The sequence below is a fragment of the Sciurus vulgaris genome (genome assembly GCF_902686455.1).
Source record: "Sciurus vulgaris genome assembly, chromosome: 4".
Taxonomy (NCBI): domain Eukaryota; kingdom Metazoa; phylum Chordata; class Mammalia; order Rodentia; family Sciuridae; genus Sciurus; species Sciurus vulgaris.
This window is the reverse complement of record NC_136464.1, coordinates 60,455,248-60,482,180: the sequence shown is the minus strand read 5'-3', so window position 1 is coordinate 60,482,180 and position 26,933 is coordinate 60,455,248. Positions and strand designations below refer to the sequence as shown.

General features: G+C 35.2%; 1 protein-coding gene and 1 pseudogene across 4 annotated transcripts in view; both read right to left on the bottom strand.

Annotated features, from left to right (window-relative positions):
• CTNNA3 (catenin alpha 3) overlaps positions 1–26,933 on the bottom strand; it is a 1,874,587-nt gene that overhangs the window by 542,731 nt on the left and 1,304,923 nt on the right. The window lies entirely within an intron of this gene.
• Positions 15,272–15,923, bottom strand: LOC306658641 (ER lumen protein-retaining receptor 1-like; annotated as a pseudogene). Its single transcript has one exon. The product of its transcript is annotated as an ER lumen protein-retaining receptor 1-like (transcript).

The window sequence follows — 26,933 nt, the reverse complement described above, 5'->3', positions numbered from 1 at the left end:
TGCTCAAGATACAACCCAGTGCCTCACACATGCTAGACAAGTACTCTACCAATAAGCTACAATTGTAGCCCTACTAGTGGTATTTTTGAATCAAGTGGTAATATATACAAATTCCCCCAGTGGCTATACTGTGTTATATTACCACCAGGATTCCAATACACAGGTATTCCAATTTCTCTACTTCTCCTTTTCTGTTGTATTCTTTTTAAATACTTCTTTATTTTTAATTCCTTATATAGCCATTGAAACAAAATTTTATTCTTTATTTCACATGGAATGCACTTTTGGTCATGAGGTAAATAATGGACCACATTTTACAGCAAATGGACAGTTAATTATTAAAAAAAAGCATTATTTATTTTTCCAAATTAATCCACAATACTACTTACATTTCTATTCCATATGCATCTCATTATGGTTTCATAGCTCTATTTGCTTTTTCTTGTGCCAGTACTGTACTGTTTTAATTATGATGGCTTTTATGAGTAGCTTAATATTTGGTACAAGTCTTGACTCATATTATTTTCTCAATTTTCTTTAATAGTTTAATGCTGCCTTGGACCCACCTGTCGAGACAAATGCTACTCAGAGTGCCAGTTCACATAGAAATAAAAAACCGGTGCCAGAATGTAAATCATATAGAGCTGTTAGTGCACAGTTTACCTCATAGAAAGACATGTTCCATGAATAAACCATTGTACTGATTTATAGTGATACATTTTAATAATTAACTAGTAAAAAATAGCAATTCATGTAAGTTGTTGATGAGTGGACTACACATGTGCAACACTGGTTTTTACCTCTAGGCCACGAGTAATCTAAAACCAGGGTCCAGCGTTTGATTCAGTGGGTTTTTGCTTTGTTTTACCTGCTTTCCTGTTATTGTTCCATTTCCTTTCCATGGCTTTTTTTGACTTTCCCTCTGGTTCCAGCTGAAGGCCTTAGAGAAACTGGGAACTAGGACTTTCTGTAGGACTTAAGGAGCATATAATTCCAGACAAAATTACTGCTTTATCTCTAATTAATTAACTACATGGAATTTTATTTTCTGAGTGGTAGGAAAACTGCTCTGAAAAGAGATTCTGCATTCTTTCCCACTGTATTTATTTATAGTGTAAATTCTGGTTCTTTGAACTCACAAATCCTATTTTTCCCTCCTCTTACAAAAAAGTCCTGGTTTCTAAACTACTGTTATGGTTGTTGGCTTAAAGCATTTTTCTTTGTGGATTTTAAATTCTTTAGCTTATGTTCAGTCGTTCAGGAGAGAGAGAGGAAGAGAGAGAGAGAATACAACACACCTGGTGTGAGCTGTGTTAGGGCTGAAGCAATGAAAAGAGAGAAGTAGTAGTTTGGAAAACATTTACAACCTGGTATAAATCAGTCATCAGTCATCAGTGGAGCCTGGAGTCAGGCTAAGGAGCGTGCGCTCCTGTATTAGACATGCTTGTGGGACCTGAGCTTTTCCTAGAGGTCTGGAGGAATATTTGGGAGGTTATCTGATGACTGAACATTATACGTTATCCTGAGTCATGGATGATCAGACTCTGCTAGGAGAGGCTTAAAAGAAAGGTTGATCCTAGTGGGGGGGTGGGAAACACAGGTATTCAACTTGCAGATATATAAGAGAAACTTACATGGAGGATATTTCTTTAAGATAATCTACTTATTCCTAATTATTATATATCTCATAATTAAAAGTATTAAAAATGATGGGAAGTATACTGCTAAGTGAGTAGGTCATAAATTTTCTATGAAATTAACAAGGGATGAGCAGAGGACTAAGGTGGCAGTACAGGATGTGACCTTATGGTGCAAGAAGAGGTCCTTGGTAAGATTAGTCTGATGTCTCAGGCTTTCACCTGTAAATAATACTTTATTCTATTTATATTCCTCCAAATGGACAGCCTCTTTACCTCAAAAAATGCACACTTAAAAGAGAAGATTAGGGTAAATTAATTTCATTGGCCATGCACTGACAGAAAAGTCTCTAAATAAAACTGGGGAGAAAAATATGGATCAATATCATATAAGACAAATCTCAATTTTCTATATGTTTTAATTTTCTCTTTCTTGATAACAGATTAATTTGGAATCTCTTAGGTTTACAAATGAATCATTACATCTTTTTTTCTTAGCCAATAAAATTACCTGCCAGTTTTCTCCCACATGTAACATGATTAATCATTAATATTATGGTTCATATTATTGTGATCATAATCACATTCAAGTTTGCCTATATGCTTGTTTTTCCTTCATCATCTTCATATTTTATTTATTATAATTGTTCTTCTTTCTTATTTTGTGATAGGTTTATCATTCAATGCCAAATTAGCATTTACCTAACAATGGTACTAAAAATAATGGGACATCTTTTACTACAGTCTTATTAGATATCACTGCTTATGTTAAGTGTCTTATAATTTTACATAAATTATTTTGTTTCATTCTCATGGTGATTCTAAATATAGATACAAATAGTATCATTTATTTCTTTTTTAAATTTTTAAATTTAGATTCATTGTATACAAATGGGGTACAACTTTTGTTTCTCTGGTTGTACAGGGAGTCACACCATTTGTGTAATCATTCATGTACATAGGGGAATGATGTTTGTCTCATTATGTTTCCTGCCACCTTCTCCCCACCCTTTATTTCTCTCTACACAATCCATCCTTCCTCCATTCTTCCCTTATCGCTTTACCCTCTGTTACGTATCTTCATCCACTTATCAAAGAAATAATTCAGCTTTTCATTTTTGGGGATCAACTTATTTCATTTAGCATGATATTCTCCAATTCCATCCATTTGTCTGCAAATGCCATAATATTATTATTCTTTATGGCTGAGTAATATTCCATTGTGTATATATATCACAGTTTCTTTATCCATTCATGTATTGAAGGGCATTTAGGTGAGTTCCACAATCTAGCTATTGTGAATAGAGTTGCTATAAACATTGGCGTGGCTGCTTTACTATAGTATGCTGATTTTAAGTCCTTTGGGTATAGGTCAAGGAGTGGGATAGCTGAGTCAAATTGTGGTTCTATTCCAAGTTTTCTGATGAATCTCCATACTGCTTTTCAGAATGGCTGCACCAGTTGAGATCCAGAATAGCCAAAGCAAGAAGAGTGAAGCAGGTGGTATCACAATACCAGACCTTCAACTGTACTATAGAGCAATAGTAACAAAAACAGTATGGTATTGACACCAAAATAGACAGGTAGAGCAATGGTACGGAATAGAGAACAAAGAGACAAGCCCACATAAATACATTTTTCTCATACTGCACAAAGGTGCCAAAAACATAACAATGGAGAAAAGATAACCTCTTCAACAAATGGTGCTGGGAAAACTGGAAATCCATATGCAGCAGAATGAAACTAAACCCCTATCTCTCTCCCTGTATGAAACTCAACTCAAAATGAATCAAGGATCTAGGAATTACACTAGAGAGCCTGCGCTTAGGACCAGACTTCCTTAACATGACTTCCAAAGCACAGGAAAATCAATGTAAGAATCAATAACTGGGATAGATTCAAACTAAAAATCTTCTCGGCAAAAGAAACAATCAACAATGTGAAGAGAGAGTCTACAGAGTGTGAGAAAATCTTTGCCACAAACACCTCAGATACAGCACTAATCTCCAGTGTATAAAGAACTCAAAAAAATTTACCCCATAAATACAAATAAACCAATCAATAAATGGGCTAAGGAAATGAGCAGACACTTCATAGAATAAGATCTGCAAGCTATCAACAGACATATGAAAAAAATGTATTATTTATTTCTGATGAAACAAACAGAGTGAGTAGATTCATCAAGGTCTTAGGACACTTGAAACAGAAGAGTCATACATAAACTGAGTACAGAGTTAGCATCATTAAAAACTGAAATGATCTTTTTACTTAAAAACATTTTTCTTCTATAAACCTTTTAATTTTTCAAAATATTTTAAAAACAATTTACTGAAATTTAAGTTCAAAATAATAAAATACATTTTTATTCTGGGGAGAATCAGTTCCTTTTATTAAATTTTTATTTCCTAGTATAATTGTTCTAGCTTTTGTGTTCATATGTCTTCTATGTTGATGTTGCTTCCTAATGATATAGTCGAAATGCTTCTTTCAAATTGAAAAACTTCCCAGATTTAACACTCCAGGCTGAGATATGGGTAGAAGAGTATGCAGAAAAATTTATTCCCCAAATTAGCAATTTATGTAAAAGCATTTGCATGGGTGGAATAACCTATGAATGTTGTAAAGATCATGTATGTGCTATAATTTGGAAAAAATAAATTAATCTCTACATTAATGAGAGGGAATTCAGGAGAATGAGCTGTTTCCTCTTTTGCTGAGCCTGGGTAAAGTATAGATCCAATTTAGGTTCTGAAAGAGCTTAATGTCAGAACTTGGAATGATGTTCTGATAAAAGAAGAAGGAGGAGGAGGAGGAGGAAGAAGAAGAAGAAGGGGAAGGGGAAGAGGAGGAGGAGAAGCAGCAGCAACTATGTGGTCTGAGTAGAAGAGCAGCCATTTCCAAATTTTCTGTATCAACACATAAGGAAAAACACATGTTTCAAGGACAGTGATTAAAAACTCGACACCAAGAATACAAATAACCCAATCGACAAATGGGCTAAGGAAATGAACAGACACTTTACAGAAGATCTACAAGAAATCAACAGATATATGAAAAAATGTTCAACATATCTAGTAATAAGAGAAATGCAAATCAAAACTACCCTAAGATTCCATCTCACCCCAATTAGAATGGCGATTATCAAGAACACAAGCAACAATAGGTGTTGGAGGGGATGTGGGGAGAAAGGTACACTCATACATTGCTGGTGGGGTTGCAAATTAGTGCAGCCACTCTGGAAAGCGGTATGGAGATTCCTCAGAAAGCTTGGAATGGAACCACCATTTGACACAGCTATCCCACTTCTTGGCCTATACCCAAAGGACTTAAAATCAGCATACTACAGTGATGCAGTCACATCAATGTTCATAGTTGCTCAATTCGCAATAGCCATATTGTGCAACCAACCTAGATGCCCTTCAGTTGATGAATGGATAAAGAAACTGTGGTATATATATACAATGGAATATTACTCAGCCATAAAGAAGAATAAAATTATGGCATTTGCAGGCAAATGGATGAAATTGGAGAATATCAGACTAAGTGCGATAAGCCAATCTCAAAAAACCAGAGGATGAATGATCTCGCTGATAAGCGAATGATGATACATAAAGGAGGGTGGGAGGGAGGCAAGAATGGAGGAAAGAGGGACTGTATAGAGGGGAAAAGAGGGGTGGGAAAAATAACAGAATTAATCAAACACCATTACCCTATGTAAATGTATGATTACACAAATGGTATGCCTCTACTTCATGTACAGAGAAACAAGTTGTACCCCCATTTGTTTACAATAAAAAAAAAAAAAAAGGAATAAGAATGGATAATTAATAGCTGGGGCACAGAACTTCTCAGGGTGCATGTGCAATCTTTATACTCAGTATTTCCATAAAAATATTTAGTATTTTGTATTAAATGGTTTTTTTAATATCTTTGCTTTAGCTACTACTACGAATTGTAAGATAGGGAAAGTATGCTAATTAGGCGATATTCCATTAAATAACTCTCTGGGGAATTTTAGCCTTTGTTTTGGTTTTCCAGTAAACATATATTATTTTATAATATAAAAATATTCAACTAAATTATTTTTAAGAAATTCATGATGAGAGGTCTGAGTTTTCCCTTACAGAATCTGAATACATTTCTTATTTGTTAACTAATCTTCCTCCTACAGGGTATATTTATCTAAAAATTAAAAATTTTTCTTTTTAATTAACTTATAATTGTATATATTTATGGGGTGCAGTGTAATATTTCAAACATGTACATAATTTATAATGATAAAAGGAGAAATAATTTGCATTTCCATTTCCTTGTCTCTCATTTATGTTCACAGCATAAAAGCATCTCTTTTCTGGTTCTTCTCAAATGTATAATAGGTTATTGTGAACTATAGTTGCTAATACTGTACTGTAGAGCACTAGAATCATTCATTGTAACTAACTTTATTATGACAACAAATATTCATTCACTTCTGTCTTCTACTCCCACCCCTTTATAACTTCTAGCAATCCCTACTCTACTCTCATACTTTCAGACCAAATTTTTTTAGCTTCCACATATAAAGAGAACATGTGATAACTGCCTTCTTTGTCTGGCTTATTTCACTTAACATAAAGTCCTCCATTTTGCTGCAAATGACAAGATTTCATTCTTATTTATGCCTCAATAATTCTCCATAGAGTACATATACTATATTTTATTTATTCATTTATCTGTCAATGAATAACTTCAGTTGATTTCATATTTTGATAATTTTGAATAGTACTACAATACACATGGAATACAAGAATCTCTTTGATAAGCTGATTTCATTTTCTTGGATATATACCTAGAAGTGAGATAGTTGTATTATATGGTAGATCTATTTTTAGTCTTTTGAGGAACTACCACACTGTTCTTCATAGTGGCTATACTAACTTATGTTCCCATCATCCTTTAGAGTTTAATACTATTGGACCAATTCATTCTTTTCCCACAATGCTTTTACTTAAACTTGCTTCACAGATCGCAAAGTCCCTTTAAGGTAGCTTGCATGGGAATCTGATTAAGACCTTCATTGGAACAACTTCTTCAATCTTACTGCACATGAGGGCAAATTGTTTACTTTCTTGCATATTTAATGCTTGGTAAATTTGTTTTCACATGGTAAAATCTAATGGCTTTGTTCTACTGGTTGAGAATCAGGTGGCAAAAAATATCCTATACATCCTGACCTGGTCTGCTTCATTACCTTGGTGATCTGTAGTCTTTTGCCTGGCTCAGAAAACACCAAATGAACACTCAGAATACCACCAGCATGAAAGTAATTCCTAACAGATTTTTGTCCCACCTGAATATGGTCCAAGGTATTATATGATAAGTATATCATATAATCAGGGGGCTGAAAAGAGCTGAAAGAAACATTAGAAATTTCAAGTTTAACCCATATTATACATGCATCCAAAATATACTGAATGAAGATAATAAATAATAATGCATCTACATGCTCTTTGTGAGGGTTAATTTTGTGTGTAAAGTTTACTGTCAGTACCTAGATATTTGGTTGACTATGTCTGAATGTTGATGTGAATTATTTTTAAAAATAAGATCAATCCTTAAAATCATACACTTAGGTATATTATCCTCATAATATAGGTGGGTCTAGTCAAGTTAATTGAAGCTTCTAAAGAATGATATCCCCAAGAAAGAGAGAATTCTTCCAGAAGACTGCCTTCACATTGGAGCCACATCAACTCTTTATTGGGTCTATAACCTGCTGACTGGCCTGCTCTGCATATTTTGGAATTGCCAGCCTCTATAATTGCATGAGCCAATAACTTCCCATTATGATTACTTCAAATAATTTCTTCTTCCACTCCTTTCCTTCTCCTGTCTCCACCCCCCAATCCACATGTGCATGCATGCTCACACACTCTATTAGCTCTTGTTTTAGTTAATTTTTAATAGATGTGACCAAAATATCCAACAAAAATAACCTAGAGGAGGAAAAGTTTATTTGGGGTCCAATGTTTCAAAGGTCTTAGTTCACAGATGGTCGACTCCATGGCCCTGGGCCCAAGTTCATACAGCACATCATGAATAAAGGACCATCAGAGGAAACACTGCCCAGCTCATCCATGGGTCAGGAAGCAAAGAGCGGGTTGGGGCAGGAAAGGGCTGTAGGGAAGATGCGCCCTTCCAGGGCATACCCCCAGTGACCTACCTACTCTAGTCAGGCCCCACCTATCAAAAATCACAACACACTCTGTCCATTCAAGCTAGGATGGACTGATTAGGTTACAGCTCTCATAGCTAATCATTTACCCTTGAATGTTTCTGCATTAACAGGAGCTTTTGGGGAACACCTCATATCCAAAACATAACATTCTGCCCCGGTCCCCAATAACTCATGTCCACTTCACAATTTAAAACACATTTAGCCCCTTATTTGTAATAGCATCACATGCCCAAAATTCAAGTTTTGACTTCTCTGAGACTCAAGGCAAACTCTTATTGTAAGCCCCTGTGAAAATCAAAAGGAAGTTGCATATATCCAATATACAGCGGTATAAGGTAAATATTCCTAAACATTCCTATTCCAAATGGAAGGAATGGGGCATAGAAAGAAGGGATAGGTCCAAGGCAAAACCAAAATCCAGCCAGGTGAATAGTTTCCATAATTTTATACGTAACTCCATCTAGGACATTTGGCCATGTGATATGATCTCTAGAGGACCTGGGACACTGTACCCTTTTGAACTCATTGGTCACAGCACATATGGGGTCTCTTTCAGTGTGACTCTCTCTGCAGCTAGCAGCTTTTCTCAGCACAATCCACATTACTGGCATCTCCTAATTCCTAGCGCCTCCATTCCAGTTTAGTCTTAACCTTAACAGCTTTACACATGGCTTTCTCTGGGGCAGCCTCAGGAACTTTGGTCTTGCTACATTTTACTGGCCTCTCGGGCCTTCCTCTGAAATCTTGATGGACGTCTGTATGATCCCTAACTTCAGCATCTTGCATCCCTGCAAAAACAGCATCTCATGGGTGACACCAAGTTCTGCCACAGGCAAGTGCAGTATCTGGGCCCCTGGTATCATGGCTGCAGCAGCCTTTGAGTGCCTGCATGACTCAGCAGAATAAATCAACTTATTAGGTCCCCCACCCAGTGCAGTGCAAGCAGGGTGCCCCCGTGATCTCTTCTCAAAGGAATTTTCTCTTCTATACTATGGAGCCTGTAGTGGACATGGTCTTGCAAATTTGAGAGGCCTTTGAGGCATCTTTCCTATTATCTGTGTGCAAAGTACTCAGCTTCCTTTAGGGGTTTTTGTTTTGTCATCTATTTAACATGTACACTTCCTTGGCCCCTGCTTTTCATGTACTTTTCTGGTCAAACTGCAAGTTTGTAAAATTCCATTAGTTCTCTTTTCAGTTTCTAATTCTCATAATAAAACTGGCTAAAAGCCGCCAACAATGTCTATGACACTGACTGAATACTGTGCTTCCTTTTAATGTTTTCCACCAGAGTAATTAGTCCATCAGTTTTAAATTTATCCTTACATAAAGTCTCAGAGAAAAGTGGAAAAAACATGTGGACAAGTTCTTTTCCAGAATATAACATGAGTGAACTCTAGTTAATTCCCAGTAGAGTCCTCATTTCCCTTTGAAAACTCATGAGCACTTTGTATCAGCATCTGGTCTTCCGAGTTCTCAACACAATCACCCATTATGCTCTGCTTACAACACTCTAAAGATTTCCAATTTGCATTTCTAAATTTTTCAGAATTCCTCCTTCAAACCATTCCCAAAGGTTTCTGAATCACATGGTCAAGTTCATCACAGCAATGACCCCACTTCTTGGTATCAACTTGTTTCAGTCAGTTTTGCATCATTGTGACCAAAATACCCAACAAGATAACTTAGAGGAGGAAAAATCTAGGGACTTACAGTTTCAAAGGTCTCAGCACACAAATAATTGACTCCATGGTTCTGGGCCCAAGGTGAAGCAGCACATCATGGGAGAAGTGCCCATCAGAGGAAAGCTGCTCCCTTCATGGCAGTAAGGCAGCACAGAGGGGAAAAGGAAAGGGGCCACAAGAAAGACGTACCCTTCCAGGGCTTACACCCAGTGACCCACCTCCTCTAGCCACTCCCTACCTGCCTGTAGTTACCACACACTAAGTCCATTCAAACTATGATGGACTAATTAGGTTACAGTCTCTTAATTTAATCTTTATTCTGAACATTCCTGTTTAACACAGGAACTTTTGGGGGACACCTCCATCCAAATCATAAGATACGTAATAAACCAACTAATAAACCTATCATCCTATAAGGACATTTCATTACAATAAAAATCATCCAAAATCGTTAAGTTGACCTATATACTATTCATGATGACTGCTGGAGATCCCTCTGGCCTTATTTACTACATTTTACCCTTCTCTCACCAAGTTGAGTCAGTCTCCCTCTTGAGCCTTTGCATTCAATCTTGTGGAATTTTCTGCCCCTACGAGAGTACATTTCATTCAGACCTCTGCTTAACTATCACCCCAAAACCTCACAACTTAAAGCAGTGTTCATGAACTGATAGCATTGACCTGATGTAGGAGCTTTTAAGAAATGTGGAATCACACAAGTTATCCTAGACCAAATAAACCAAAATCTTTTGTTAGTAATATCCTCAGATGATTTATGTTCACATTTATGTTTGAGAAGCATGTGTATAAAAAGTCACTTCCCATCAATTTTTGGAACTTTGCCTGTTTTTTTTCTTATGACAATCATCATTAATTGCCATTATGTTTATCTGTTGAATAACTGTTTCTCCTACTACATTGTTAGTCTCAAAAGGTAAGGACTCCAACCTCAAGACTAGAATCTGACCTGGCACATAGGAGACACTCTAGTATTTTTACTGAATGAATTTTATCCAATGAATAAATGGCAGACTTCATAGAATCTTACTCTACATTATTGTGGCTATCCATTATATCTTCATTTATGTACCTTTAGCAGTCTCCATCAATGCTTTGTTCCTTTAAATGCTACCATGAAGGGATTTCTTCTCATGGGCAAATCTTCCTCTACTCTTCTGATGTTTACTGGGTCCCTTGGTGTGTACACATACCCCGCCTCATCAGAGCAATTGAAATACCACATAGTTAGTCATCCATAAAGAAATAATAAGAGAATGAATGCTGGTTGTAGCAGATGCTTCTTGATTGACTACTCTACTCACTCCTTTCTAAGCAACTCTGACTTTTGTGCAGATATACAAAATCCTTAAATATTTCTTGTGCTTCAAACTATATCTTTTCTTAACCTCAGGAGTATGACCTGATTTGTCTAAGACAAAAATGGCAGTCCTTTTGTCCTTGCCAGTGATTGGTTGAAGAACAGACATTTCTACAGTTCTTATAAAGGAGACATGAGACCATGTTCAGGCTTTCAAAGGAGAAGCAATTTGAGACAATTCTTTTTTAACTCTGGAAATTTTTGGTGTCTAGGCGTGATTCCCAGAATTGTTATCATCATTTTACTGAGAGCTAGAAAACTTACCTATCCAACATAGAAAGGGTTTAGAGAAGATGACAGCAGAGAAATGAAGTCAGAGCTTATGTTGTCCTAATTTTGGGTTTCTGTCATTTTCTAATGTAAGTAAAGTCAGAATTCAGTTACTTGAACCTGAAGGCATCATTTTATTTAGTGGTTTATTTGCAAACTTCTCGACCTCCAGAGAGGTCAAAAAACAATATTAGTCTTTACTAGTGCACATGTATTTTTTTCTTCCTCAACTCAAATACCCCATAATAGCAGTAGGGTCGGAACAGTGTAATAGTAAGGAACTGAACCTAGAATTGTAAAACCTATTAGTTACAGTATATCAATGAATAAATACTAATGGCACAGCTATTATACTGAAAGGGAGAGAAGAGCAATTTTAATTTTAAAGTGCAATCAAGAAATTCTCATTTGCTATTAGTTCCCTGAAGATGCTTCTTCTAGGCAATTTACTTAAATTCTTTAAGCAGTGAAATGATCAGTAAATATGTTGAAATATTCAAGAGCTATGGTGTCAGAACTGCCAAAAGTAGTGGACATTAATTACAATGTATTTTAAAAATCAAGTATATAGAGAGCTCGTACCAACTGATGGTCCTACTGACTAAATCATTGCAGGATTCTGTGCAAAACACCACACACAAGATGACTTGTCTTATAGGTACGATCTTTCTTCAAATATATAATTTAGACATATTTTATTAAAAATTTGATTTTAAATCAGTTCCTGACTTAAAAGAAGAGTCAGAAAGGGAGAAATGGGAAGATGTTGGTCAAAAGATAAGAAGTTTCATGTAGGCAGGATGAACAAGTTCTGGAGATCTAGAGTACAGCATGGTAAGTATAGTTAAATACTAATGGTGTGAGGTGATAGGTATGTTAATTATTTTGATGGTAGTAGTCATGTATACATGTATCATATATTTATTATATGTATCAACATATCACATCGTACACTAAGAACATAAATTTCTATATGCTAATTCTATCTCAGTAAAGCTAGAAAAAATAAGAAGAATCACATATAATACCACATCTAATCACACTTAACTTTTTGTAATGTTTTCTTCTAATGGTTTTACATAAACATTTCAGGTGCTCAGATATGAATTTACCATAATTTACTTCATCTTCCCTTAATTTAGATATGTAGATTATTTCCCATTATTAATAACACTATAATGAACATCTGCATCAAAATAAGTGAAAGACAAATAAAAGTTAAAAAGGAGTCAGTGAAATCCTGGATCCAATGTATAAATGAATGGCTGCATTTTTTTATTCATTCAACAAATATTTAATAAATACTTAATTTGTACTGAACACTGGGAAATAATGATGAACAAAAACAAATAGTCCCTGAACCAATGGGCTCAAACACATCAGAGGGACAAAATAAATTATATAATTACACAGACATTTGTTAATTAAATATGAAGGAAAATTACTGAAAACTATGTAATCATATATCAAGGAATTTTAAGTTAATGTGAAAGGTTTAGAAAGCTTAAGATATCAAAGATGATCATGAGAGAAGGAGCTGAGAGAGGAGATATTCAAGATGAAGAGTACAAAATGATCAAAGGTAATGAAGTAGGATAATTCAGTGTTTTGTGGCAGAACAGAATTATTTAGTTGGAACTCAGAGAACAATGGCCAGAGTGCCAAAAGAAAACAATGAATATACAATAAACTATCAGTAATGGAAATTCCTGCAAAGTTTGTCAAATTTGCGTTGTTTAGCCCAAGAACAAGAATAAAAAGTATTCTAGTCAGAAGACACAGAGTACAGAAGAAGAGTAACACTGAGGTCTGTGCATGAGAAATGCAAATCTTTATTTTGGAAGGAACACTTCAGGACAAATAATTAAATATAGGTGGGCACAAGTGGATGTAAGTAGGATGGATATATCTTACCTAGCACTATGACCTTAGATAAAGAATAATGGAAGTTTCAACTAGGATGATACTGAAAATTAAAAGAAATGAACATAATAGAGAGATATCTAGGAAATAGGATCAGTAAAATCTGGCAACATGTTTGAAAGGAAAAAGGCATCAAAAAGAGAGATGGTGGACTATGTGGTGATGTGGAATCAAAGATCATAGGATTGATTTTGCACAGGCTCCTGTTGGAAGTACCTCTGAAATATAATATTAAATGTATCATCATGACAATTGAATACTTTATTGTGAGGTGCCGATAAAAGGTCTATGAAGATATAAATTCATGAATAACTTGCACTTAAATAGTAATCAAAATCAGAAAGTGAAAGACTTTAGATCAAAGAGAACACTGCACCTTGGAGTATATCTAAAGACCAAAATGAAGAAAATGAACTTATCAAAGAAACACAGAAAGATAGAAGAGTGGGGGAGTCCTGGAAGCTAAGGGAAAAATGTATGTAAAAAAGGAGTATATAAAATGCTGAGAGGTCACATAACCTGATGAGTGAAATATCTTCATAGTCTCTATTAATATTTAAATTGTTGACTTTAAGAAGAAATATTATTCCAGAAATAAATTCAGAAACCAAATTGAATTGAAAAAAAAAATAAACAGGAAGAGCAGAAATTAGAATAATATAGCTTCTTCTGAGAAAAATGAAGTAAGTTAAGCTAGAGTAATTTTTGCGTAATGAAATAGAGTTGCGTATGCTTAAAATATTTTGGGAAGGATTCACTGTATGTAGTAAAACACATATAAAAAAATAAGGAGTGAAGCAAGATTCATGATAAGATAAGAAGAAACAGTTCCAAAGTAATTCGCAGGTGTTGACCTTCATTAGGAGAAGCTGCTATTCCTTGACCAGGACTAGAGAATTCCAGATTCTAAGTTTTGGGCGTAGGTTAGGGAGAAGATATTGCCATTTCTTGTGTTTTTAATCTGCAAAACAGGAGGAAGATCATCTGCCAAACACCAATGGGAATGCACTAGAAGAAAGTTTGAATAACAGAGAATGTTTGAAATTCTAATTATGAGATGTCAGAAAAACCCTATAAAATTTATAGATGATATTAAAGATTTGAATGAGAAGAATAAGCATTAACTTATAGTCATATCAATTTGTTCAGTAATGTTTTCTTTAGCAGCTATCAGCCACTTAGTTCTACACATGGAAAAAAACATGGGCAGATGTTCAAGAGGAGAACCTTTGAATGGATCATCTAAAAGAAGATACAAACTTAGATTTTACTGGAAACCTGGGGCATTAATTAAATTATGTAAATAGAATGAGCAGTCTGAGAAAACAAAAAGGAGAAGACACTGAAAAATACTAGTATTAAGAAAGAGAAAGAGACAAGTCAGGAAAGGAGACTGACATGTAGACGGAAGTGGGAAGAAAGTCAGGAGAGCCTGGAATCAGGCTGAATGGGGTGGAATGGAGGACAAGAAAGGTAATTAGTTGGTGGTGTCAGTGAAAAAGGCAGTTGGAAACATGCATTGAACTTTGTTAATTAGAATGCCATTACTTCTCCTGAAAAAAATAGATTGCGTGAGGTAGAGAAAAATACCTGAGGAACTAAAAACTGTGCGAGGCAATTTCAAGAAACCTGACCCTGGAAGATAGGAGCGAAGATACTTGGCATCATCTTAAATTTCACCCTCTTAGAATGAATTATGTCTCATTCTTCCATATTAACCCTTAAGGATCCAAATATAATGAAAAGGATAAGTTTTTTTAACTGTTAAAAACTGTAACCTCTGGAGAAGGTGAAAACACACGGAAACCACTCTGGACACAGGAACTCACAAAAGAGATTTTAAGAAGTGGACAGGCAGAGTGTCTGCCTGCAGGGTGAGAGAGAGAGAGAGAGAGAGAGAGAATTAGAAGGGAGAGAGCACACACAAGAGTGGAAGGAAGAGAGAGAGAGAAAGAATGGTGGTGGAGCTATTCTTAAGTAGTCAAATTTCACGGGCTAATAACAATAGACCAATGGCTGGTGAGGAGGTTCGCGGGCTAAAAATCTGGACCAATTATTGGCTAGTAAGTTCACAGACTGACAATCTGGGTTGTACAGTGGTGTGGGGGAGGGAGAATAGTGGCAGCAGCAAAATAGCAGATCTGATGCCAATATTACTCCCTTTATGTTTTTATAGAGACTGCTGGTTAGGGGCAATGAGTCTCATTCCACCAGTAGAAGGAAGGCTGGACCAGGCTGGCCAAGATGGTGATGAGATTGAAGAAGCCCTCAAAGTGGTAGCACCAAATCCAGTTGAAGAGATAGAGGATGCAGTAGACACCCAGCACAAACAGGTAGTGGCTGGTTATGGTCTCTGCCTCACCAGTCTTGCTCACCATGAACAGCTATGGCAAGATGGTCACTGACTCTAGGTAGATAGAAAAGGTCCAGAGGATCTCCAGAGGAGTGAAGTCCTGGCTGACTAGGAATGCCAGGATGGCCATGGGAAGACAAGGAACTCCACCCAGAATGTATCATGGTTCCTATCATAAGTGACTTTGAATTTGCTGTAAATCATCCAGGCCATGGTGAAAGAGCAGGCTATGTAGACCACCTTCATATATATGCTGTAAAGTGAGATGTAGTTGGTGAAGAGGTCCAGGTAGCAGGCAGTGAACACCAACCACAGCAAACAGGACCTGGCTCTTCCCTGAAATCCTGGCACATAAGTGGGACTTCCAGATTTTAAGCAGTGGCAAGATGATGGCTGGGAGGTGGGCGAGGTCTCCCAGGAATCGGAAGAGATTCATGGCTGGCAGGACTCTAGCAGGGCTGAGCTGGAGGGAGGCAGCTGGCAGGGGCTTTCCCCCAGGGCTGCTGTTCTGGTGGGCAACAGGCAGAGGGGCAGGAGAGGGACCCTCTGGGGAGGGGACTCTATGAGGGGGTGCAAAGGCTGGAACTGGTGGCCAAGCTAAAGTGGGGAAAAGGGAGGGGGAGAAGGGATTAAGAGGGAGAGAAGAAGGCAAAAGGAGGTGTTCGGGTTTGCAGGAAGAGCAAAGATCAGATTTAGTGAGCAAGAAAGAAAACTTGAAGATGAGGAATCCCTTTTCATCTGCCCGCTTGCTCACAGAAGTTATATGCCATTACATGGTCATTTTGGATTGATTATCTAAAGGATAAGTTTTGGTGGTTTTAGGGCAGGGGTCAGGTAAAGGGATTTAAGATTGTCTAGTAGATACCCCATGGGGTGAATCTGCCAGAATGGAGGACCCAGATTCAATGGTGGAGACCGATACAGCTGAGTCAGTGTCCAAGGTGTCCTGAGGTCACAAACTAGTTAGCTGGAGACAAGAAGGCAGCATAGTGATGGGGGTCATCACCTGACCACCAGTGTGTGCCAGGCAAAAGCAAAAGCCAAGAGAGTTGAGGACCTGACATCAGGATTTTTGAGAGAGAGAGCAAAGACGAGCCTCAACCCTGAGAGATAATCTCCACCATAAAGATTGGGGACCCATCCATCAGATAAGGTCAACTAAGTGGGCCAGCCACAACTGTAAAAGTCATGCCTGGGGGAACCCCCACTCCTCAACTGCCTTGAGGGCTCCAGAAGATCAGATCAATGATTGCATCTCAGGTCAACAGAGGAATGTTTAAGTTAACCTAGGGGAAAACTCACCAATCTGAAGCCAGTGTCTGGATGTGGAGGAGAGTGTCCAGGCAAATGAAAGGTGAGACAAGTGTCTCAGGTTCTGGTGTGACAGATGGAATTCCACCAACCTAAGTGGTGGTAGAAGAGCCCTTCTGAGTCACAGCACCAATGACAGCACCCAGAAACCACTCCAGACACAGGAACTCACATGAGAGATTTTATTAAGTGGACAGGTAGAGTGTCTGACCACAGGGTGGGAAAAAGAAAGAGAAAATGAGAGAGAGAGAGAGTGGGAGTGACGAAGAGAGAGAGAGAGAGAGAGGGAGAGAGAGAGTACGCACAAGAGTAAGAATCAGGGAGAGAGAGAGAAAAAATGGTGGTGGAGCCATTCTTAAGTAGTCGAATTTCCCGGGCTAATAACAACAAACCAATGGCTGGTGAGGAGGTTCCCGGACTAACAATCTGGACAAATTACTGGCTGGGAAGTTCACAGACTGACAATCTGGGTTGTAAAAGTGGTGTGGGGGAGGGAGCAAAATAGCAGGTCTGATGCCAAGGGAGGGAACAAAGTTGGAAATACAAAAGAATTCTTATTAGTTATTGTCCATGTTTCTCAGTACCTTGAAAATCATCACTGAAAGAGAAGATTCTTTGCAATTATAAACATAAATGAAAATTCTAACATGGATCTAATGCCTTGGTGCTTTATTTCTAGTATTACTATATATCTTTCTTGGTTTTATGACTCATAAACAATATAACTACAATAGGCATGCCCTAAAATATCTTAGGTTTCTTATGGGTTCTCTGTTTCTTAGATTTAATACTTCTTCAGCATATTAAGATTTTTTTCAGGCTTCTTTTTACCATGATGAAAATATTGTAAAATCTTTTTCTAAGATGATTTTGTATTAATTTCCCATGTGGCTATGAGGTTTTTTTTTTTTTCCTTTTGCTTTTGTTTTGCTTTACATCAACAATTTCCATATCAGCAAGTCCAATACAGCTTTTCATTTCACTGAATATTCCTGTGTTGTCTTTAAAACTAATCTGGGTGAATATATTAAAACAATTTATTACAATTTAATTAATAACAGGTTTGTATAGTGGCATCAAGTATAAATATCTGTTACACTGTATGCATTCTGTGAATTCTTAAAGGCACAGTCTGAAGAAATTTCTAATTCTGGTTGTTTTTATTATTCGAGTATGTATTCAATTCTGTAGATGAGAAAAATACTTTTCTATACTATTCTTATACTGATTATACTTGAGGTTGCTTTATACCTGACTCAAAGAAATAGCAAAATTTACACACATATATATTGGTTGCTGAAAATACTCAGACACCCATTTTGAATATATTCCAAATCTTTTAGAAGTTGGATTTTTGTTTCTTGCTCAATTTAACACTGACATATGTAAAATTATAATAAGCATTTGCTATTTAGTACATTATGTGCAAAAGAGCAGATTGTTTAGCTTTTTTAAAAAGCATCTTCTACAGGCTTTTAAGTAATCACTCACTCATATGAAAAAAGCTAAAGAAAGAATAAGATGCCAGCCTATGTCCACACCTTGGAAGCTTGTATTTGGCCCAAAATATTGGCAGAGGAAAAAGTGCTTCATTCATGTTAACAGAACAAAACCAGATGAATTCACATTTTTTTTTAGGACAGCAAAGTATGATTTACAGAGGAACAGTCATCTCACCCAGGTTTATTGGGATTTGGACAGTGAATTCAACAGCAGTGTTGTCTCCCCTGTAGACTCTGGAACATTCTGTATTATCTTATCATATAACAGATGACCAGCCATATGGTGAAGGGGGAGGAAAATCAGTGAGGTAACAGTCTGCTGTACCAGTGGACACATGAATGAGAAAACAAAGGTTAAAACCATATTTGTGCACTGTGGCTGATTGTCTCATTTTAATTTAGAGTTTATATTTGTTGTTAAATGGCATTTCTTAGTACATGCGAATGTATTTTAAAAGTCATGTTTATACAAAAAATTTCATATAAAAGCAAGATTTTTGTAAGTCTTCATAATAGCATAATTGAAATATAGCCTCAGAATCTATTATAAGATATGCTCATTAGAAGTACCCAAGGACATTGAAAATATTTTGAAATATTTGTATGAAGTAGCCTAATTCTCCCAGCACACAAGTCCCTATCTAATAGTAATTTTATGAATTATAGTAATTCTTTCAATACATAAAAAATACAATTGTGGTAATTACTTATTTACTTTTACCTCTACTGCTTGAAGTCAAACCAATTAATATCTCATTTAATATGTTATACAGGTATTTATTCATTCAGCATAAGATATAAAAAATATTATATATGACAATTACAGAAAAAGAGATCTGAGACTTGTCCCCAATTTTATAAAACGTTTCTTCATTTTTCTTAGAAGTCAGAGACTGACAAATGCCACAGTGGAAATATGATTATAGTATAATGATTTTTTCTCAGTATTCCTAATATATTTCATAATTTCTATCACCAATATGCTAGTTACACAAAAGCTTTCTTAAGTTTTAAAGTAATAAAAAAATGCCAGTCATAATCTTGAATATATTTGGCTTGACTTCAACATTAAGAGCATTCTGTCATAAAATGCATACTTTAAAATATAATACCTCTTTACATAAATCCACACAAGTTATATCTCCTGTTTGTTATATTTGTATGCTCATAGACACAGATATATAGAGAGATAGAAATAGTGATATCTAAATCTATCTGTTCTTTACAAAAGTGAGCATTTCATTAAATAATTGTATATAAAAAGTGAACAAATCACAAATATCATTTAGTTTTTACAGTTCAAATACTTCAGTTTAATCACCACCCAAGCCAAGAAACAATATATTATGCTAGCCCAGAGCCCTTTCCTGTTCCCTGTTATTATCCCACCTGCAAGAGGTTAATCACTAGTTTATTCCAATTAATACAAACTAATTTTGACTGTATTTGAACTTTATATGGAAGTAATCTAAGTATCCCCTTTTCTATAAGTCTTGTTTTGCATAGCATTACAGTTTTATCCATAGCAAAGTATGTATCAGCAACTTGTTCATTTATATTCCTATATAGAATTACACGGTACTGATATATTATGAATTATTTATCTGTTCTAGAGTTAAAAGACACTTAGGCATCAACTATTTTGAATCATAATGAATAATGTTGCAGTGAACATTACTGTATTTATCTTATGGAGCACATTTACATATGTATGTAGTTGGGGGTTATATACTAGATAAAGAGCTTGACTCTATGTTTACTGTTTGCTGACAACATTCATGGCCAGCTGCTTCCTCTTACTCTTCTGCCCTCATATCTACAAGCTGATAGAAAGTTCATGTGCTAACTCCTTTGGTGTTGGTGCTAAGTTGAAATGGTGCAAGCGTCAGCCCACATCCCAGCTCCACTCCTAACCACTACAAAACCCCCAAGCTAGTCACACTTTCCTACTCTCAAGGCATTTTGGACCTGATTAGGAGCACTTCCTCCTCTGCCCAAACAGATATATAGATATAAATAGATATAGATATAGATACAGATATAGATATAGATGTATACATAAAATAAACTTTCTTATGTCATCTTTTTTATCTTTTTTTTCTCTCTCTCACTATTATCAATGTTGGTATTCATCCAAAGCTAATATTTGGGGTATGTGTTTTGAGGGAGTTTATCCTGTGCCTATGAAGTATGTACATATATACTGAGCAGGGGACTCTAAGTCTCACAATGTATGGTTATGTCAGACTTGAGTCACTGGTGCCAAAACTACTGTAAAGAGGTTGTATCAGCAGTTGAGAAGTCTTCTAGTAATTCATGCTCATCCTCAACAACACTTGGGATTTTCAAGGCTTTTTTTTCTTTCTTTCTTTCTTTTTTGACATTCTGGTGGGTTAACAAAGAAATTACACTGTGTTAGCAAATGATATGTATGTTTAAAAGTAATTATCAGTCTTTTGGATATCTTTTATGAAAAATCTGTTCAAGTAGGGTGCGGTAGTACACACCTGTAATCCTGGCAGCCCAGGAGGCTGAGGCAGGAGGACTGGGACTTTAAAGCCAATCGCAGCAAAACCAGGGTATTAAGCAACTCAGTGAAACACTGTTTCTAAATAAAATACAAAATAAGGCTGGAGATGTGGATCAGCGATTGAGTGCCCCTCAGTTCAATCCCCAGTACCCAAATAAACAAAAACAACAACAAAAAACACCTGTTCGAGTCTTTTCCTATTTATTTCAATGGTATTACCTGCCCTTTTAAAAATTTAGTTTGTAGGAATTCTCTATGTAACTTAGATATAAATCATATATATGTGTACATATAAACATTATATATTATATATAAAATGTTACATATATGTATGTATATGTGTACATATAATTTTATATATATATATATATATACCCCAAATATTTTTTATTAATTCCGTTTAATTCTTCTTGAACCAAACTTTTAAATTTTCCTCTTTGGTATATCAATTTTTAATTTAAATGAAGTGAATTTATTATTCCTTTCATGATTATTCTTTTTGTGTCCTGTTTAAGAAATTCGTATAAAATGTACAGTCTTGAAGATTTGTTTCTTATGTTATTATATTGAAATTTTTTTATTTTTCCAAATCTAGAATTTACCTGTAATTAATTTTTATATGTGGTTAGAGGTACCAAATGGATATCCAGTTGTCAGTTTTTACCTTTATCATTTTTATATTGATTTGAAGTTAAAAATATTCTCATTAAATGATTAGATTCATCTTCCCTTATAATTATTCCAATTCATTTATTTAAGCATTCTTTTTCATCTGTTTGTTAAAACTAAATTGCATTTTATTTCTTTTAGTAGTTCATTTTAGTTTCTGAATAAAAATAAACATAATATTTCACACATTAATTTTGTGCTAAGTGCAATTTTACCCAGAAGGTGAAAACTTTTAAAACTACATAGGTTATTATAGGACAATGCAATAATGATATGAGATATTGGTATAAATGGAGGTTTAGGAACCCAGAAGTATTCCAGATATATTTGATACATTGACAGGAGTATTTTTAGCTCTTGTTAATGAATTGAATGTAGAGAATGAAAAAAAAGGAGGAACATCAAAGATATCTCCACTCCTCATGCTGAAGCAACTGGAGCAGAACTACCTCTAAGACAAGAAAGTCTGTGGGATAAACATGCTTAGGAATGGTTACATGTTAAAAAATCTACAGACATAATTAAATATAAAAATATTGGTCTATTTCAGGTCTATTCATCAAGAATAATTTTAAAAACTGAGAAGTTTTCTTGCAAAAACTTTTAGGAAAATAAAACATTATTTCCTTACCTTCTACATTACATCAATTATGGAGAAAAATCCCTTAGCTTCCATGAAATACACAACTTAGAATATTTGTTTCTTGATGCAAACAAAAACAAGGCCATGTGTGTCAAAGGACTTTTTTAAAAATGTCCTGATGACAACAAAAAATCAATATCTTAATTTTAGAATTTTCATGGGGCATTGGCTCCTATTAACATGGAACAATACTCTCCAACATTCAAATAAGAAAGAATAGAAATTATCAAGTGCTTGTACTAGGAGTTACTAGTTATCAGTTATTAAAACACTTGAAAACCACTTTGAACAAGAAGGGCCCAGAGATAATACATTGAGGGACCTTTATCAATATTCATGAATATGACACAAAGTCTTATTGCAACTGGAAGAGAAGATAATAATGCAATGAATGAAAGATTAGGTGGGTAAGGGATGCAATCATTGCTAAAGTCAGATATTCAAAATCAAACTAACTTTTTTCTCTAGTAAAGTTTTTTTTTATTTTTTTTTTTAATTTTTACAGACTGCATTTTGATTCATTATACACAAATGGGGTACATCATTTCATTTCCATGGTTGTACATGATGTAGATTCATACCATTCATTTAATCATACAGGTACATAGGGCAACGATGTCTGTCTCATTCCACCATTTTTTATACCCTTTCCCTCTCATTTCCTTCTACATAATCCAAAGCTTCTCCGTTCTTCTCTCACTCCCCACCCCATTATATATCATTCTCCACTTACCATGGGAAACATTTGGCCTTTGGTTTTTTGGGATTGACATTTCATTTAGCATGATATTCTATAATTACATCCATTTACCTGCAAATGCTATAATATTATTCCTCTTTATGGCTAAATAATATTCCACCATATATACACACCACAGTTTCTTTATCCATTCATCTGTTAAAGGGCATCTAGGTTGGTTCCACAATCTAGCTATTGTGAACTGAGCTGCTTTAAACATTGATGTGGCTGCATTACTGTAGTATGCTGATTTTAAGTCCTTTGTGTATAAACTGAAGAGTGGGATAACTGGGTCAAAAGGTGGGCCCATTCCAAGTTTTCTGAGGATTTTCCACACTGCTTTCCAGAGTGGCTGCACCAATTTGCAACTCCACCAGCAATATAAACGTGTGTGCCTTTTTCTCCACATCCTCACCAACATCTATTATTGTTTTTGTTCTTGATAATAGCCATTCTAATTGGAGAAAGACAAAATCTTAGAGTTGTTTTAATTTGCATTACTCTAATTACTAGAGACGTTGAACACTTTTTCATATATTTATTACTTGTCTGTATGTCTTCTTCTGTAAAGTGTCTGTCCAGTTCCTTGGCCCATTTATTGATTAGGTTCTTTGTATTTTTGGTGTAAAGTTTTGTAAGTTCTTTATAAATTTCAGAGATAAGTGCTTTATCTGAAGTGCATGTGGAAAAGATTTTCTCCAACTCTGTAGGCTCTCTCTTTACATTGCTCATAGTTTCCTTTGCTGAGAAAAAGCTTTTTAATTTGAGTCCACCCATTTATTGATTCTTGCTTTGATCTTGTGCTTTGGGAGTCTTGTTGAGGAAGTCTGATCCTAAACCAACATGATGAAGATTCACGTCTACTTTGTCTTCTATTAGGTGCAAGGTCTCTGGTCAAATTCCTAAGTCCTTAATTCATTTTGAGTTGAGTTTTGTGCAGGGTCAGAGATAGAGGTTTAATTTCATTTAACTGCATATGGATTTCTAGTTTTCCCAGCACCATTTGTTGAACAAGCTATCTTCTCTCCATTGTATGTTTTTGGCTGCTTTGTCTAGTATGAGGTGACTATATTTATGTGGTTGCAAAAATCCAAAATACAAAAATATATGTAAAAGAGTGCACCATGATCAAGTGGGGTTTATCCCACTGATGCAAGGTTGGTTCAACATCTGGAAGTCAATTAATGTATTATATCAATAGACTTAAAGTTAAGTCTATTATGATTATTTCAATAGACGCTGAGAAAGCATTTGATAAAATACAGCACCCCTTCATGCTTAAAACTCTAGAAAAAATGGGAATAGTAGGAACATACCTCAACTTTATAAAGGCTATTTATGTTCAGCCCATGGCCAACATCATTTTTAATGGAGAAAAACTGAAAGCATTCCCTCTAAAAACTGGATCAAGACAGAAATGCCCTCTTTCACTTCTATTCAACATCATCTTTGAAACACTTGCCAGAGCAATTAGACAGACCAAAGAAAATAAAAGGTTACAAATAGGAAAAAAAGAACTCAAGTTGTCACTATTTGCTGATGACATGATCTTATATTTAGAAGATCCAAAAAACTTCACTAGAAAACTTGTAGAAATAATAAATGAATTCAGCAAAGAGCAGGATATAAAATCAATATGCATAAATCTAATGCATTTCTATTCATAAGTGATGAATCTTCTGAAAGAGGAATTAGGAAAACCGCTCCATTCATAATAGCCTCAAAAAAAAAAAAAACTTGGGAATTAATCTAACAAAAGAGGTGAAAGACCTCTACCTTGAAGACTACAGAACACTAAAGAAAGAAATTGAAGAAAACCTTAGAAGATGGAAAGATCTCCCATGTTCTTGAATAGGTAGAATTAACATTGTCAAAATGGCCATTCTACCAAAGGCACTACACAGATTCAATGCAATTCCAATTAAAATCCCAATGACGTTCCTCATAGAAATAGAGAAAGCAATCATGAACTTCATCTGGAAGAACAAGAAACCTTAAATAGCCAAAACAATCCTGAGTAGAAAAAGTGAAGCAGGAGGTATCACAATACCAGATCTTAAACTATACTACAGAGCAATAGTAACAAAAACAGCATGGTATTTTCACCAAAATAGATAGGCAGACCAAAGGTGCAGAACAGAAGACACAGAGACAAAATTACATAAATATAGTCTCCTCATTCTAGTAATATTTTTTTAAAAGAATATTTTCAATTTTTTAGTTGTAGATGAACCCAATACCTTTATTTCATTTATGTTTTTGTGGTGCTAAGGATCAAACCCCAGTGGGTCCACATGTACTAGGCAAGCACTGTACCACTGAGCCACAACCCAGTCCCTCTAGTAAAGTTTTAATAATACTTCTTAACCCCTTCTTATTGTAAGAAAATATACTAACTTTAAAAAAGTATGTGAAATAATGAGAAAATACATGGGATTTGAGAAACTGCTTATATACAGACCTTTGAATTTCAGAAGAGCACTTTTGCAGGCAAAATAATAAATTTCATACTGTTCTATTCAATTTTTATGGAATCTGAAGCCAGTAAAATATATTAAAGAGTTGTTAAAAAAAACTTTGCTTCCTCTAATTCTATATAAAAATAGCAACTAACATTTGCATGGTGTATTATGGTTTACAAATTGCTGTCACATACATTAGTTCACTTGATTTTATATTTCAGATTCAACGACACACTTTAAATAGCAATCATTATCTCCAGGAAAATGTAAGCATTGGCAGAACATACAACTGTAATCAGTTTTATATTCTGCTCTAAGTTTAGGTAAGAACTGCCCAATATTTTGCAATAGTATTTGTTTTAGGGTCTACACAGATATCCCAAATTCAAGCAATATATTCTCATATCCAAGTTATCTTCTTCTTAGAAGAATTCATCACTGTAAGAATTTTTACTTTTTGAAACACCAGTGCATGACCATGATATAAGTTATGAAAATATTTAAAATAATATTCTCCTCTTTTCTCACATACTCAGTGTACTTAGTTTTAACCCCACAAAGCATGTAAACAAAATGGGTATTGTTCAACTTGATCTGTACAACTTAAATACTTTTCTTCTCTTTGTCCATTTTTATACCCCAAATATTCATAAATATGTACTCTCAACTTTACCTTGCCCTCCAAAACAAAGCTTTATGACCCTAATCTCCTACCACTAATGTTTCTTGTCACCCCTTCCCAACCTTCACTGTGCATGTTCACATCCATTTTGGTTATCCTAAGCCTCATTCCCTATTCTCTGCAAAATTTTTTAAATGTATAAACTAAAATATTGTGTAATATTGTAAGGTTATTTCACTGATCATATTGATGTTGTCTTTCCAAAAAAGAGGGATTTTAAATAGAAAAAAACTATCATTAAAGAAGCTGTATTAGGCAATCTGACATGTTAGAACTAATATTAATATTAGAAGAATATTAGAAGTAATATTAATATTAGAAGTAGCAAAAATGAACCAACACATGTCTATGAAATGCCAGATTCTATGGTAGAAATAAAAGGATCTAATCTCTAAAAGGCTTCCACATAGAGATAATTATGTCCATTTAACAGATCAGAAAACTAAGGTTCATGTAACTTAATGAAAGTCTCCATGGTTGCAAAATCACATAGTAATAACTAGTAGAGGCAAGCTTTCTACAAATCTACTCAGTCAGATAACAGGGCCATGTTCTTTTCTGTAAAATAGCATATATATTTATATAATACACTGTATTATTCTGACAGGTTTACCATAGTAAACTACAAGAGGGTAGGTGACTTAAATAACAGAAATTTATTTTCTTCAAGTTCTGGTGGCTGGAAATTTAATATCAAAGTATTGGCAAGTTCTGTTTCTCCTAAGGCCTCTGTCCATGGCTTGTAGATAGCTGTCTTCTAGCTTCTAGAGTCTTCAAAAGGTCTTTCATGTATGCATGAGCAACCCTGATGTCTCTTGCTTTGAGGCCAAGATGATGGGATTAAGGCCCCACCCTTATTTATTTTGCTAAAGACTCATTTTCCAAATACAGTCACACTGGAAGTTTGGGCTTCAATATATGAATCTTGGCAGCAT